This window comes from Lygodium microphyllum, chromosome 22 (genome assembly GCF_053477565.2).
Source record: "Lygodium microphyllum isolate KBCC chromosome 22, Lygodium_microphyllum_v1.1.10, whole genome shotgun sequence".
In the NCBI taxonomy this organism is placed as follows: Eukaryota; Viridiplantae; Streptophyta; class Polypodiopsida; order Schizaeales; family Lygodiaceae; genus Lygodium; species Lygodium microphyllum.
The window spans coordinates 67,537,667-67,551,558 of NC_141156.1; positions in this window are offsets into that span (position 1 = coordinate 67,537,667).

Consider the following 13,892-nt stretch of genomic DNA (forward strand, 5'->3'; position numbering starts at 1 on the left):
CATGGCAGGACAGCGGAGGCAATTATTGCAGACCTAGAGGAGGAGAGGAGGCTAGCCCGCAAGGCATTGCAGGGCATAGCAGACTATAATAGGGACCAACAAGCTAGGAGCCTAAGGCAAAGCATGGAGCTGCATGAGGTGCAGCGAGTGCTGAACTTGGCTGGCCGAAACCGAATAGACCAGGAGAGAGCACTCGAGGGAGACTTGACGCTGGGCGAGCTCCTCATGAAACGGCTGTTCGATAACACCGCGGCGGAACAAAATGCTGCTGCACTAGCAACCTCGCTACTTGCAGGACTAGGGGCAACCCAGAGCTCAAAGAGCCAGGCCAAAATACCTATTGTCGCTAAGCAACTCGACAAGTACCAACCACCAGACGACCCGTACAGCTTTGTCGAGTAGTTCGAGCAGGTCTGCGAAGCCAATGGCCTCAATGACCAGACCCAACGTTCGCAAGCATTCGGACTTTACTTAAGCGATAAGGGTAGGACGTGGTATACAAGTCTAGATAATGTAGAACGAGCCAATTTCAATAACCTCAAGGATCTCTTCGTTAAGAGATTTGCCGAACCCGGATACTCTGACAACCTGCTAGTGCGTCTGATGAACGTCAAGCAGAAGGAGAAGGAGGGCATCCGCGACTGGTGAAAGACCGACCGACAGGGCGGTGTCAACCGTGTTCATCAGCGGGATTCGGGATGAAGAATTGTACAAAGCACTAGCGGGCAACTCGAGCTTGCAAAGGGACGTGGTGGCTAGAGTTTTCGAGGAGGCCATTAGGGTCGATGACCAGCTGAGGGAGCGGAGCTCCAGGAGCTCCAACCCGGAAGAAGTCAACCCACGGAGTTTAGAACGAACACCAACCTCTAGCGAGCGATCCAACACGTCATCCCACGATAAGGGGAAGTCCGCCGAGGCAGACCATGGCTTGGCCGAGGTCAAGACAGAACTGGCCAAAATACAGGACATGTTAAGGCGACCTGCGCGTCAGCATACCCAGTGCGTGTACTGCGGAGGAAACCACCTGCCAGCAGAATGTCAGGACCCTAGGTCGAGACCCTGCACCAACTACGGAAGGTTCGGCCATGATGCCGCACACTGCAGACTACCACAACGACTGCCGTACACGCAGCCCTACGGCCAGCTCTATCCGGCTAACAGGCCACAGTCATTCTACGGAAGGGGAGCTCCTCTTGCCCTACCAGCACCTAACGATACAAAGCCAGCGGTCCCTAGGCTGGACATAAACCCTACCGGTATCCCTAGGCCGCCTAGTCCCTATGTGACCCACCCACCGAGCGATGCTCCTGTGCATTACGTAGAGGAGCCCAGTGACGAAGAAACCTGCATGTACCCGTACGTCTCGCATGACGACGAGGGCAATGCAATCCTCATGGATTATCGACCAGTACCGGTGATGGCACTAGGACGAGGACGGGGTAGAGGCCTGGGAGGGCAGCCACCAAATCCAGTCACTTGTTGGACATGTGGACATCCTGGCCACGTCTCGTCAAGGTGCCCAGAAAGAGAGCAGCAAAATAGGGACAAAGCCGACCAAAGGTGTTCAGAGTGCGGAATCACTCATCTTTTTATAGATTGCCCAAAGCAGAAGCCGCCTTCTGGGACGGCCAATTTGCCGTCCGTCCCGCTGGGACTGTTTGGTGTTGAAAACCCCGATGGGGAGGCCACACCTATCCCTCTACGAGTGATGACCCGAGCACAAATGAAGTCTCTCTGCCAGGACCTAGCAACCTCGACGATGTCTCTGTAGGAAAGAAAAGCCATAGGCGGAAAAAGAAGAGGTCAGAGGCTAAGGTCACACTAAAAACCGACAGCATCACGACCTTGCCCCACGGCAAGAAAGTCTCAGACGCAGAGGCAGAAACTTCAGCCCCTAGAACTGCGCAACCGGAGAGTGCTAAGGTGGGGGAATACCCACACCCCAGGCGGCAATTGGAAGCCATAGAAAAGGTAAAGGAATGGGTAAGGGAGGCTCAACAGCACCTCAAGGACGTCGAGCCCATCACGGAGGATGAGATTGAGGACCTCTCCAGCATGAGTGCACCATCATCGCTACCCCACCCTAAGTCTTCCGAGGCGGCTACGCCACAAGCAGTACCGACAAGGGCAAGGTCAGGCCTAGACGTAACAGAACCACAGGACAGCCCTGGCCGTTGGCCCGGACAGTCTGAACATAGAGTAGGACAGGGGTTTAGCAATCTCCTAACCACACTAGTAACCACCCCTGTAACGGTTGCGCTGGGGGAGCTGCTCAGGCAGCACTCGACCTTGTGGCAGGATCTCAAGCGGTGGATCGACAGACCACACGAGCAAGTGCCAGGAAATGCTCAAGACCAGGATGCGGAAACGGATTTGCCAAGTTTGACGCTACACTCAAGCCCTAAGTCCTTGCACATCAACGCCTTCTGGGAGGGCTCAGAAATGCACGCAGTCCTAGCCCTAGGGGACACAACGAGAAGGGGGATCGTGGACACAGGCGCAGGGGTCAGTGTGCTCAACCATGCAGTGCTACAGAAGTGGGGAAACCCGCCCGTCGAAACTGCCCGGTTTAACGTCACACTAGCAAATGGCATGCGAGTGAGACCATTCGGGGTCTTGAAGAATTGGCCAGTGAAGATTGCAGGAATCCAGTTCTCTGTCGACTTCATCGTCATGAAGGGAGTAGACTATGACATCTTATTGGGTCGACCCTGGATACGCAATGCCAGAGTTATCAAAGACTGGGGTAACAACCTGATCTTCTTGGGCAACCGAGCTGACGCTGTGAGAATAGAGATGGACACTTGGAAGACCTCACCAGTCGACCTAGATACCATCTCCACTCTACTCAAAGGAACCGACCAGAACAAGGAACCCCGCGGGTCCTTGACGAAGTATATCCCTTGCTCGGAGGACGAGCGGGATTGGATGCACGTTCTCGCTATGCTTGATTTGCCATTCTCAGATCAGGAAGCGTACGAGCAGGCTGTCCAAACAGTTGGCAAGCCAAGAGAAACACAGCCCACACCTGTCTACATGATGGCAGCAAGCCTCCATGACGGACCTAAACCTGTCGCCTTCCAAGTACCAACCAATAGGAGAGAACTTCAAGGGATACTGGAACACCTAACGAACCAACTGGAGCGCAACGCAGCCGCCAATCTCAAGCCGCTCCAAGACCTCTTGGAACAACCCGAATGGAAGTGGACCAGAGTGCACGAACTAAATCTTAGATACAACTGGGCATTGGTCCCCGACCAACAAAATGAGGCAAAACAGGCCTTGGAGAACGATGTGCAGTCCAACGAGGCAGATTCTAGCGACGAATACGAAGACTGCCAACCCTTCGATGAAGAAAGTGAGGGTGAGATGGACACGGTAGAATATGATACCGAAGGGCGAGATATTGAACAAATCCGAGCGGATGCAAAACCACAGCCGAGGCCGGCCATTTGGATGGACCAAGGGGTCATGTGTGCGAAATGCGATCGTGCGTGGTTGGAACAAATGGGGGCTGTGGATTTTAAGCAGGCCGGCCTGACCCAACCAAAAGCGGCAGCCCTGCTTAGAACCGAGTCACCCTCCGAACTGCGGCCGCCAGGAGAGACCGCCTCCCCTAGTGAAAATGAGGAATTCGGCTCTGAATCTGAAGTTACTTCGGAGGATGACCCGGAAATACCTAGGCCACCCACGTCCAGACGCACCAGGGGAGATCTGCCCATCCACCTGAGGCATCGACGACTACGACAGAATAAAACAGAGCGCTCCAACGACATGCGATCGGAAGAACAACGAAAGCCGCGAGACCTCCCTAAGCGCTTTTCGAAATTCAAAAAAGGGGACAGGGTGGTGGTTCTGCTAAGTGCCAAACGCCAAGGGCAAATCCGCAAACCCATCGAAGGGCTAGCCAAGGTCAAGGAGATAAACCTAGCCCTGGAACGGGAAACACCCCGACCGGTGTTCATTGCCGAGGACCTGACCACGGAGGAAGAATCCAACCTCATCACTCTTTTGCGGGAGTACCGGGATGTGTTTGCTTGGTCCCTAGACGAGCTACGAGGGGTGACCCGAGTGTTGTGACTCACAACATACCCATGACGACGGATGCAATGCCGGTCAAGCAATGACCATACCCCATGAATCCCAAGCACGCCCATGCTGTCAAGGAGGAAATTGACAAGTTAATGCGAGCCAGGTTCATTCATGAAATTGAGCACACGGACTGGGTATCACCCATAGTCATTGTGATGAAGAAAAACGGCAAGATTCGAGTGTGCGTCAATTATAAGAAAGTAAACGCAGCGATAAAGAGAGACAACTACCCCTTACCATACACTGAGCACATGCTTGAGAGGGTGGCAGGTGAGGAAGCCTACAATTTCCTGGATAGCTTCTCGGGATACAATCAGGTGCAAGTGCACCCTGCAGATAGGCACAAGACCGCCTTCGCCACTAAGTGGGGCGTCTTTGCCTATGTAGTCATGCCATTCGAGCTGACCAATGCCCCCACCACCTTTCAACGCCTCATGTGCACCATATTCAAGGATATGCTTTGCAAGGAGTTGGAGGTCTTCATCGATGACCTGTGTGTCCATTCGGCTTGGAACCAGCATCTCAAAAAACTCCGCGCGGTCTTTGAACGGTGCCGTTTATACCGTCTCTCCCTCAACCCCCTGAAATGTCAATTTTGGATAAAGCACGGTTGCATCCTGGGACACGTGGTGTCCAAGAACGGCATTGCCACGGACTTCTCAAAGGTCAAGGTTATCGTGGACCTCCCACCCCCAAGTAATTATAGGGGGGTTCAATACTTCTTAGGTCACACAGGATACTACCGGCGGTTTGTACTAAACTACACGTTGATCGCTAGGCCATTGTACAAATGCTAATTGCCTTCGAGTGGACCGAAGCCTGCCAGCGAGCCTACGAGGAACTGAAAAAAGCCCTAATGACAGCACCTATCCTACGACCCCCAGATTGGACCATGCCGTTCCACGTACACATCGACGCTTCTAAGTTCGCCGTGGGGGCGGTGCTGTGCCAACCAGGTGAGCATAACTTAGATTACCCAGTAAGTTTTGCAAGTAGGCAGCTCACTGAAACAGAGATGAACTATTCAACAACAGAAAGGGAAGGATTAGCTATGGTGTTCGCCGTGAAGAAGTTCCGGCATTACCTACTTGCCACCCCCTTCACCTTCTTTGTTGACCATCAAGCTCTGCTCTACCTAGTCAACAAACCTTGCGCTACAGGGCGTATAGCACGATGGCTTCTCCTGCTCCTAGAGTTCGACTTCTCAGTGGTAGTACGGAAGGGAAAACAACACTATATGGCTGACCATCTGTCCCGAATACCCACAGGAGAAGCTACTGGACAAGGCATAGTGGACGAATTACCAGACAGCCACTTATTCTGCATGTCCAGCGAAAAAGGCCTATTCAGGGCCGACCTGACACCATATTGGGCAGACGACATAGTCCAAGTACTCGAGCATGGGCTGCCCGAACGACCAATGGAACGGGCACGACTTAGGCGATTAATCCTGAAAATCCAGCCTTATCAGTTGATTGCAGGCCAGCTCTATAGGCTGGGGCAAGACGGTTTGCTACGTAGATGCGTATGTGAGCATGAGATGCACAATGTGCTCTCAGAGGCGCACAACGGCATTGCAGGAGGACACTTTAGCCAGGATACGACAGCACGGAAGGTGTTGCAGTCCCAGCTATGGTGGCCCACGCTCTTCCGGGATGCCTCACAATTTGTCAAACACTGCGATGCTTGCCAACGAACGAGGGTCCCAATCCATAAAGATCAGAGGGAGTTAACCCCAGTCATTGCTCGCCAACCTTTCGAAAAGTGGGGTATTGACTTCATAGGACCCATCAGCCCTGCGGCACAATATTCACAGGCTAGATATATAGCGGTAGCCACGGACTACCTCACCAAATGGGCGGAGGTGAAAGCCACGCGGAAAAACAATGCTAGGACAACTGCCAAGTTTTTATGGGAACAAGTGATCTCGCATTTTGGGTGCCCCATCAAATTGGTCAATGACCAGGGAATGCACTTCATCAACGAAGTGATAGCCCATCTCCTATCCACATTCCTCATCATCCATCACAAATCCTCACCATACTACCCTCAGGCTAACGGCCAAGCTGAGTCAACCAACAAAATTCTCATCACCGTCCTGAACAAAGTTGTCTCAACCTCACGAAATGACTGGGATAACAAGTTGATGGCGGCCCTGTGGGCCTACCGAATAGCTTATAAGACGGCCGTCGGACAAATGCCTTTCAGGCTAACCTATGGGACCGAAGCTATTCTCCCCCTAGAATTCTTTGTCCCTAGCCTGCGGATAGCACTACAAGAACGATGGGAGGGGAGGGAGGCATGGACGCAACGCTTAGTCGAGCTAGAACGCCTGTTGGAGGTACGTCTGCTAGCCACCCATGCGCTTATTTGTGAGAAAGCTAGACGCAAAACCTAGTTTGACAAGCACGTCAAGCAATGAGAGTTTGAGCAGGGCGACCTAGTACTCCTCTATTCAGTTAAAGGACACAAACAGAAGATGAAATTCAGAGGTCTTGGGCCCTTTAAGGTCCGCACAATCAGCCGTACTGGTAATGTCGAGCTGGAAACCCTGGATGGACAGGGAATCGGCTTCTTTAACGGCAGTCGAATCAAAAAGTATTATCCGCCCATGCACCCACTGCATGAACAACCAATGGTGGAACCGCTCGTTAAAATACGAGTAGCCACACTTACAGAAATCGAAGAAAATGAGGACGAGCTTGTAGAACCCGCCTACCTCCGCATCACGGTCACGGCCAAGCAAACGTGCTCCTTCAATGCCCTGATCGACAAGGGGGCGGATTTTAACATCTTAACACATGAGCATTGGACCCAACTTGGCACTCCAACACTTCATCCCACAGCAGCCAGATTGAACCCATATGGGGCCCAATCCTACCCGCTCCTTGGCACATGCAGGGTTGCAGTTTCTATCGAGACTGAAACTATTCCCATGTTGTTCTATGTCCTACCCGATGCCAAGGAGACAGGCGCAGAGTCACTGCTCGGGCGAACTTTTAAAAAGCAGACCTGCTGCAATGTTGATTATGAGTTACAACGCATCCACCTAACAATCGGAAATGTGGCAATTATCACGACTTTCAACCAGCGCCTCGTAACCCCAAGCTTGCTCAACGAACCACCATTAGAAATAGTTGCACACAGGACTAAGAAAGAGGGCCGTGCATATCTACTACACCCAGATCCCCATGCACCGCAACCCGCCAAACCTAAGGCAAAACCCCCAACAGACTTGCTTGCACTAGGTGCCGAAAAAGCCGCGGGATCAGTCTACAACTAGACGCGCGGATCCGCGAAACACATACAAACCTAAACCTAGAAGACCAAAACGCCATCATCACAAGCGCCGCGTGGTTAAGAAAATATGGGTCCCTAAAACCCTGCTGCGTGCACAAGGCTACTATGAAGGGAATGCCTTGCTGTGGATCCCCAAGGTCCCAACTGACACAGGTCCTGCTCCTACGTCAATCGCAAAGTCCGGTCCTTGGACACTTCAAGACCACGAACCGCACAATCCATCCCAGTCGTCCGACTCCTTTGAGAGTCATTCCACAGGCGTCATACACGCTCAACAGCCCAAGCACCGGCCACTACTGCCGACGATATCACCCAACCACCCTGGCCCGCAACCCAGCAGCCCTGCCGACCGCCCTAGCACGGTTCCTCAGATCAACCTCGACCCGTCCATTCAACTGTTGGCGGAGCTGCTGACTCAAACAGGCCCCCACCGACAGCTCTGTGCCAACCGAACCTTTAGCCCCAACAAACCTCAACCACCCGACGGCCTTTAGCCTTCCTATGAACGGAAGTCATTCCTAACGCTGGTCGCGGACCTCGCCGAGGACACAGGGGTTGACGTTGTGGATTGCATCAAACAACTCGACGCCACTTTTGTGGCACTGGCCCTTAGCTATGACCGCCTAGACTTGGGACTGTTAGCGGAACCCCTTGCAACGGACGTGCGCACTATGCCTTGCTCTTGGGAGACTTTCGAATTCGCCTTCGCACAAGCTTCACGCTCTGCGGTGAGCTACTTGCTCGCGAGGTCTCCGAAGAGCAAGCCATTAGGCAACGCCTCATCCCATCGTTTGACCCGCGCACAATGTCCAGCCTCACTAACCAAGAAACAGCAAGGTTGTCCCACCTCGCGGACACCGAATCTCCCTTCTTAAAGCAATGGTACACTCTTCGATTAAAGTGGGCAACAGAAGGATGCCGCACAATGACCAACGCCGAACAATGCCGAGCCATCAAGACGGCCAAGTATGATCCCACATACGTCGCGCCCACCTCGTATCGAGTGTTAACCACTCTTCGAGGTCGAACCATGGACGATCATATCTTAGGACACCCCTATCTCGATCGTATCCTGACAGAAGAAGAGCTCCACATCGCAAGTCGGATCAACTCCGGAGATTTCCTTACCGATGTCCTCACATACATTACCCACGTAGGCATCCGACCCTGTGACCTGGACCACGCTGCACACCTCGAATATAACCCCAACTTCTACGATTGGCTCCTCCACAAAACAACCTGAACACCTGGAGCCCACACCCCAATCCTGGGACGGATTTTTCTTTTCCTCCAGGGAAAGGGCTGGAAATTAGTGGGGCAGTAAATCAGTAAATCTAAAAAGCAAACCAAGCATGAAAGTTAAAACTAAAAGTGAACCACGCATGAAAAAGCTCCAAATTAAAACGCCATGCAGGAACAGGTGATAGAAGTTGAAAAAAATAAAAAAAAATACAAAAAATATCATGATTATAAATGATGGAATCTGTTATGGTTGTCCTACAAATTGGTTGCCAAAAATACTAAGGAGCGAGTTGACTGGATGTACAGGTAGTGACCATGGCAGGCCAAGACAAAGTGGGCAAACTCCCTTTTACGGAGGAGGAACAGGCGCGGTACGGCCTCACGGTGGAAACCAGAGCATTCAATCAGCTGAAGTTCCGCCATATATTCAACTTGGAGGATGTGGTTATTGAGGAGCCAGCAGTGCGACGGATCATGGAGCAATGCCACTTACAACGGTACCTAGAAGCAGTGGGCCGGAGAATAGACTATGCCCTGTGTGCAGAGTTCCTACGCACCTTCAACAAAAACAGAGGCACCATCACAGTACGGGATGCAGGAGCCACCAAACAGGTGCAGATTGAGCTGACCCCTGAACTGGTAGAACGAGCTCTGGAACTTCCGAACAAGGTGGACAAGAAGCCGAAAAGGGATGTCTACGCCATGTTGGGAATGGACAAGGTGAAAGTCCACACCAACGACAGAGTCAACTTGGCAGACATCCCTGATCCAGAGATCCAGCAAAGACCCGATCAGACCCGTCTCCCCTCCCCCCGCACCAGCCGCACAAGCCACTCCCCTCAAGGTGACGCCCCCTGACACGGCCACCCTGATGCACACCGCAAAGGTAGATGAAAGCAATATAGTTACCTGGCTACAATTCTTAGTGGAACGAGAATTGGCAAGGGAAGCAGCCAAGGCCACCCCAGTCTCACGGGCCAAAAGGGCAGCGATGACCAAGCTAGAGCAGGGGCCAGAGGAGAAAAGACAAAAGGTGGAGGAGACTGCCACTACTACGATCAGGCCCCACTCCCCACCCCCAGCAGGCCACTATGATGACTATGTAAAGGAGCTGCTCACGCAGTTGCAAACAGCCAGGCAGGAAAGGAGGGTGGCGGTGGAAGAGCTGGCAGCGGAGTGCGAATCGCAAGCTGCTCTCCAACTAGACAGAGTAAGACAAATAATAGAGTATCAAAAAGAAATTGCTGTGCTTAAGGAGGAAGCCAGCACCAAGGAGGTGGAGGAGCTGAAAACCCTGAAGGAGCGCAATGCTACTTGGGAAAGACAAAGGAAAATTCTCATGGAGCGTCTCACCAGGGAAAGGGAGACAAATGCCCACCTTCAGCGCAGAAATGACCAGCTATCTGCAACTAACTTGGAAGCGCAGAGCCAACTCGAAAAAATTAGAGAAGACGTTGCAGAGCTGGATCAATTACGGGCAGAACATGTGCGCCGGTTATAGGCGACGCGGGACCAACTCAACGAGCAAATTGCAGAGTAGCACCGAGAGCAGTCTTGTTTGCACCAGGAGCTCGAAGCCCAACAACAGCAGCTCATGGCAATGACCCTCCGACAAGGAGAGAGCCTGGAAGACATGGAGAAGCGGGCAAAGGAGTGGGCAATTCACAATGAGCAGAGAGTGCGAGACCTAGCACGCCGGCTGGCCAAGGCTGAGGGTGACAAAGTGATGGTTGAAAACCAAGCAGAGGCAACCCAACTTGCTATGATGGCTCAGCAGCACACTTTCATCAACACGCTACTCCACACCACCCACTCAGAAACAGGAGAGACCAATGATCAGTTGCAGAGAAAGCTAACCACTGCGCCCAAGGCCCTTACGGCAGGCCTGCACGTACCACTGCAACTAGGAGGCCCTCCGCAGAGCCTAGAGGAACAAAGGAAATGTCTACAGGACTGACAACAGAGGAAATGGATGATCTGGGGTTCATTGAAGAAAAAACACAGGAGGAGGAGCAAGCGGAAGGGGGTGAGCCCGAGCTTGAATTAGGGCCTCAGGACGAGGATTATGCCCCGCCACCCCCTCAACCCCAACAAACCAAAGTGCCACCCCATGACGCACCTACCGAACGAAGAGCGGCCCACACCACTCGAAGGAAGGAACTAGTGGAGAAGGCAAGAAGAAAACTCAAGGCCAGACCCACCCTGAAACAGCCCGCCCCTTTCCCGTTGCACACCCAAGACTCACCCGCTGAGTACCGTGCTGAGATGATCATCTGGGAGCAGCAGGAGTATAGCCGGGACCCCTTCGACCTACGCTTCGAGTTGCCCACCGCTCTGAATAGGGTGCTGCCCATTCAGTTGGTGGAGGATGTCATCGCCATGGGGGACCCAGCTCAAGGATAGATGGCTAGAAGAGCGTGAGGCCCACCCAACTGCTTGGGGGACCGAGGACCGAGAATTTTGGCAGGACAAAGTCCTCCAGGTACCCCGCATCGTGGAAGGATATAGTTCCCAACCTACCTGGAGGCAGCGCATTTTTGACATCAACTTGGAGGCGTGGATGGTGTTTTGCAACACCCTCCCTTCGGAAAGGAACGACCCCACCTTTATGGCGTTTCCTCGAAGGGTAGGAGTGGATTTTAACCCGTCCATCCATGGCAGGTTTGACTTTCCCATTATTTACAATGCCAACTCCACTTCCCATAGGAGCGCCCTTCTCTTCACCCTGCCTGACTTGTACAGCTCCATAAATAAATTCCTTACTGAAATCTCTTCTTGTCCTAACCCAGCCTTCATCACCACCTGTAACTACCTCAGATTAATTAGAATACTAGTACACCAGGAACCTGCACCCCAAGAGCGCCACCTTCCGCCCCTTTATTTTGATCCCAATGCCATAGACAGCACCACCATGACTCGTTTCATGATGCGTGCTGCCCTTTTGCCATCCTTTTGTATTGCACTGCTGGAAGACATGAATGACAACAAGTTCACACAGTGCAATCACCCCTTTCTCTCCACCACCACCCTTAAAACCCGCCTCCATACTAAAGGCTACTTGCTAAGCCGGAAGTTCCTCAACAAGGCCCCCCGGACTCCACCCACCCTTCCCCATAATTCGGATGATGAGGGGTAGAACTCCCATTATCCCTTGTATTGCTGCCCCCATGTAACCATGGCAAAAAAAAAAAAAAAAAAAACTAAGGTGTACTTTATCTACCCATTACAACCCTTCTGCTCCACGCGGCCCCCCTCACCCCGTCTCCTAACTACGTAATAATTAAGTATGCACACGCATGGCACTCATATAATACCTACACAGAACTAATTCATAGTTTGGGTCCTCAAGTGCAGGACAACACTCTCAGCTTGCTCAGAGTTCGACCTGTCTCCCAAACTAAGTATTGCGTACAATACAGAGACTAGCACCCCCCCAGGGAGAGACCACCTGACAAGTTTTCAATTGCAGGTATCGACAACCACAACCCAAGTGGCATTCATTCTTCATCAACCTCCCATGCTAATTGCCAACCCAGCATCCAGCGAGTTGGCAAAATCAACCAACGCGGCATCCCCAACCAACCCCCGCATACCCAGTTGCCACTGCAGACCCCAAGCCCCGGTCCCCTCAAAGTCCTCAGCGCCTACCACCACTTTCTCCCTCCGCCAGTAAGTGCCATGGGGCTGGCACTCGTCTAGGAGGGGGGCAATGTTAACCCCAACACGACAAGAGCGAAAGAAGGCAGAGAAGATGCAGGGCAAAGGCGAAAAGAAGGTAGCCCGACGGAAGGAAAAGAAGGAGAAAAGCCCAAAAGTGCAAGGACAACCATCAAAGACCAAGGCAACCATAAAAAGGGAAAGGCGCATAAAAAGCGCACTCTAAAATCTTGTAAAAGAGTGCCGAGCTCTCACCCGCGCTATTTGTAAAGATAGAAGGGTAGTGAAAAGAAAGCAAGAAAGAGAAAAGAACAATGGAAAACAGGGCCTGGGCTATGACCGGCCATGTAAAAAAGGAAAAAAGGGAATGACCGCCCAAAAGGGAAGTAGGGTTTTGTATAAAAAGTTGAAAAGTGAATGAAGAGCTCATTCTTTGGTGTGGCAAAACTAGTATTCTTCTTCCTCTCTTCTTCTCTCCTTCTTCTTGCTTGTGTGTGCTCTTGAGAGAGGGAGTGTGAGAGTGTGAGGTAGTGAGCACGTGAGAGAGTGAGGAATCAAGAGGGTGAAGCTCTCCACCATCTCCTCCCCCCTTCTCCTCTTCTCCTTCTCCTTCCTTCTCTTCTCTTGCGCGTGCGGCTATGGAGGATGAGGCTTGGAGAAGGAGGAGGCTTGAGGATGCTTGAGCTAGCATCAAGAATCGTGGAGCTACCAAAGTGTGAGAGAGAGGAGGGCACTCGATCAAGCATCAAGGTAAGTTCATTGCATTCGTAGGATCGACGGCGCGTCAGCTAGGTGAGAGATAGCCATGAGAGCTCGCTTGGAACGCTTGAACAATAAGCGGTCTGTGGGTCTTGGCGGTTGAGCGAAAGCTCCCACATGTTCTTTTTTTTTCTTTTTATTGCTTAATAAAGGGAATGGTAGAAATACCATATATCAGGACCAACCTCGCCACCGTTGTCGGATCAGACGAGAAGAGAACAATGTCGGGTTGAGATGTTTCTACGAGGGGGTAGTAGAATGAGACCGACGCATGAGGAGAATCATAATGGCTATCAGAAGCATGACAAGAAGGACAGTGCGACGCCAAAAGGGAAAGGGTAGGTCGACTGTGATTGTCAAGATCCCCAGGGAGGGAAATACTTCTTCAGGCAATATCCATTAATAAGAAAAGGATTATCAGAGGCATCAACGGTTTGCACCTGAACAAAGCCGTTAGGATTGACAACAAGTACCTTGTATGGGCCCATCCACCGTTGTTAAAGCTTGCCATGAAACTTGCCAAATCTCGAATCATAGGCTAGAACAAGATCACCTTCTTTGAACTCCTTGTGCTTGATGAAACTGTCACGATAGGCCTTGCGTCGCGCTTGAGTGGTTTCCATGCATTGTAGGGCCATCCGTCGGATCTCATCCAAGCATTCCAAGTGCAGGAGACGGTGTTGCAGTGACTCACTATCTCCCAAGCGTTCTTTAACTGCCACTCGCAAAGAGGGCAATTCCAGCTCAAAACACAATATTAGTGAGTTTGGAAATCTCCCAATTCCCATTTTTTGAATACTAAAAAGGTGGCACCCGGATAACATGCCCATAACTTTCTCAAA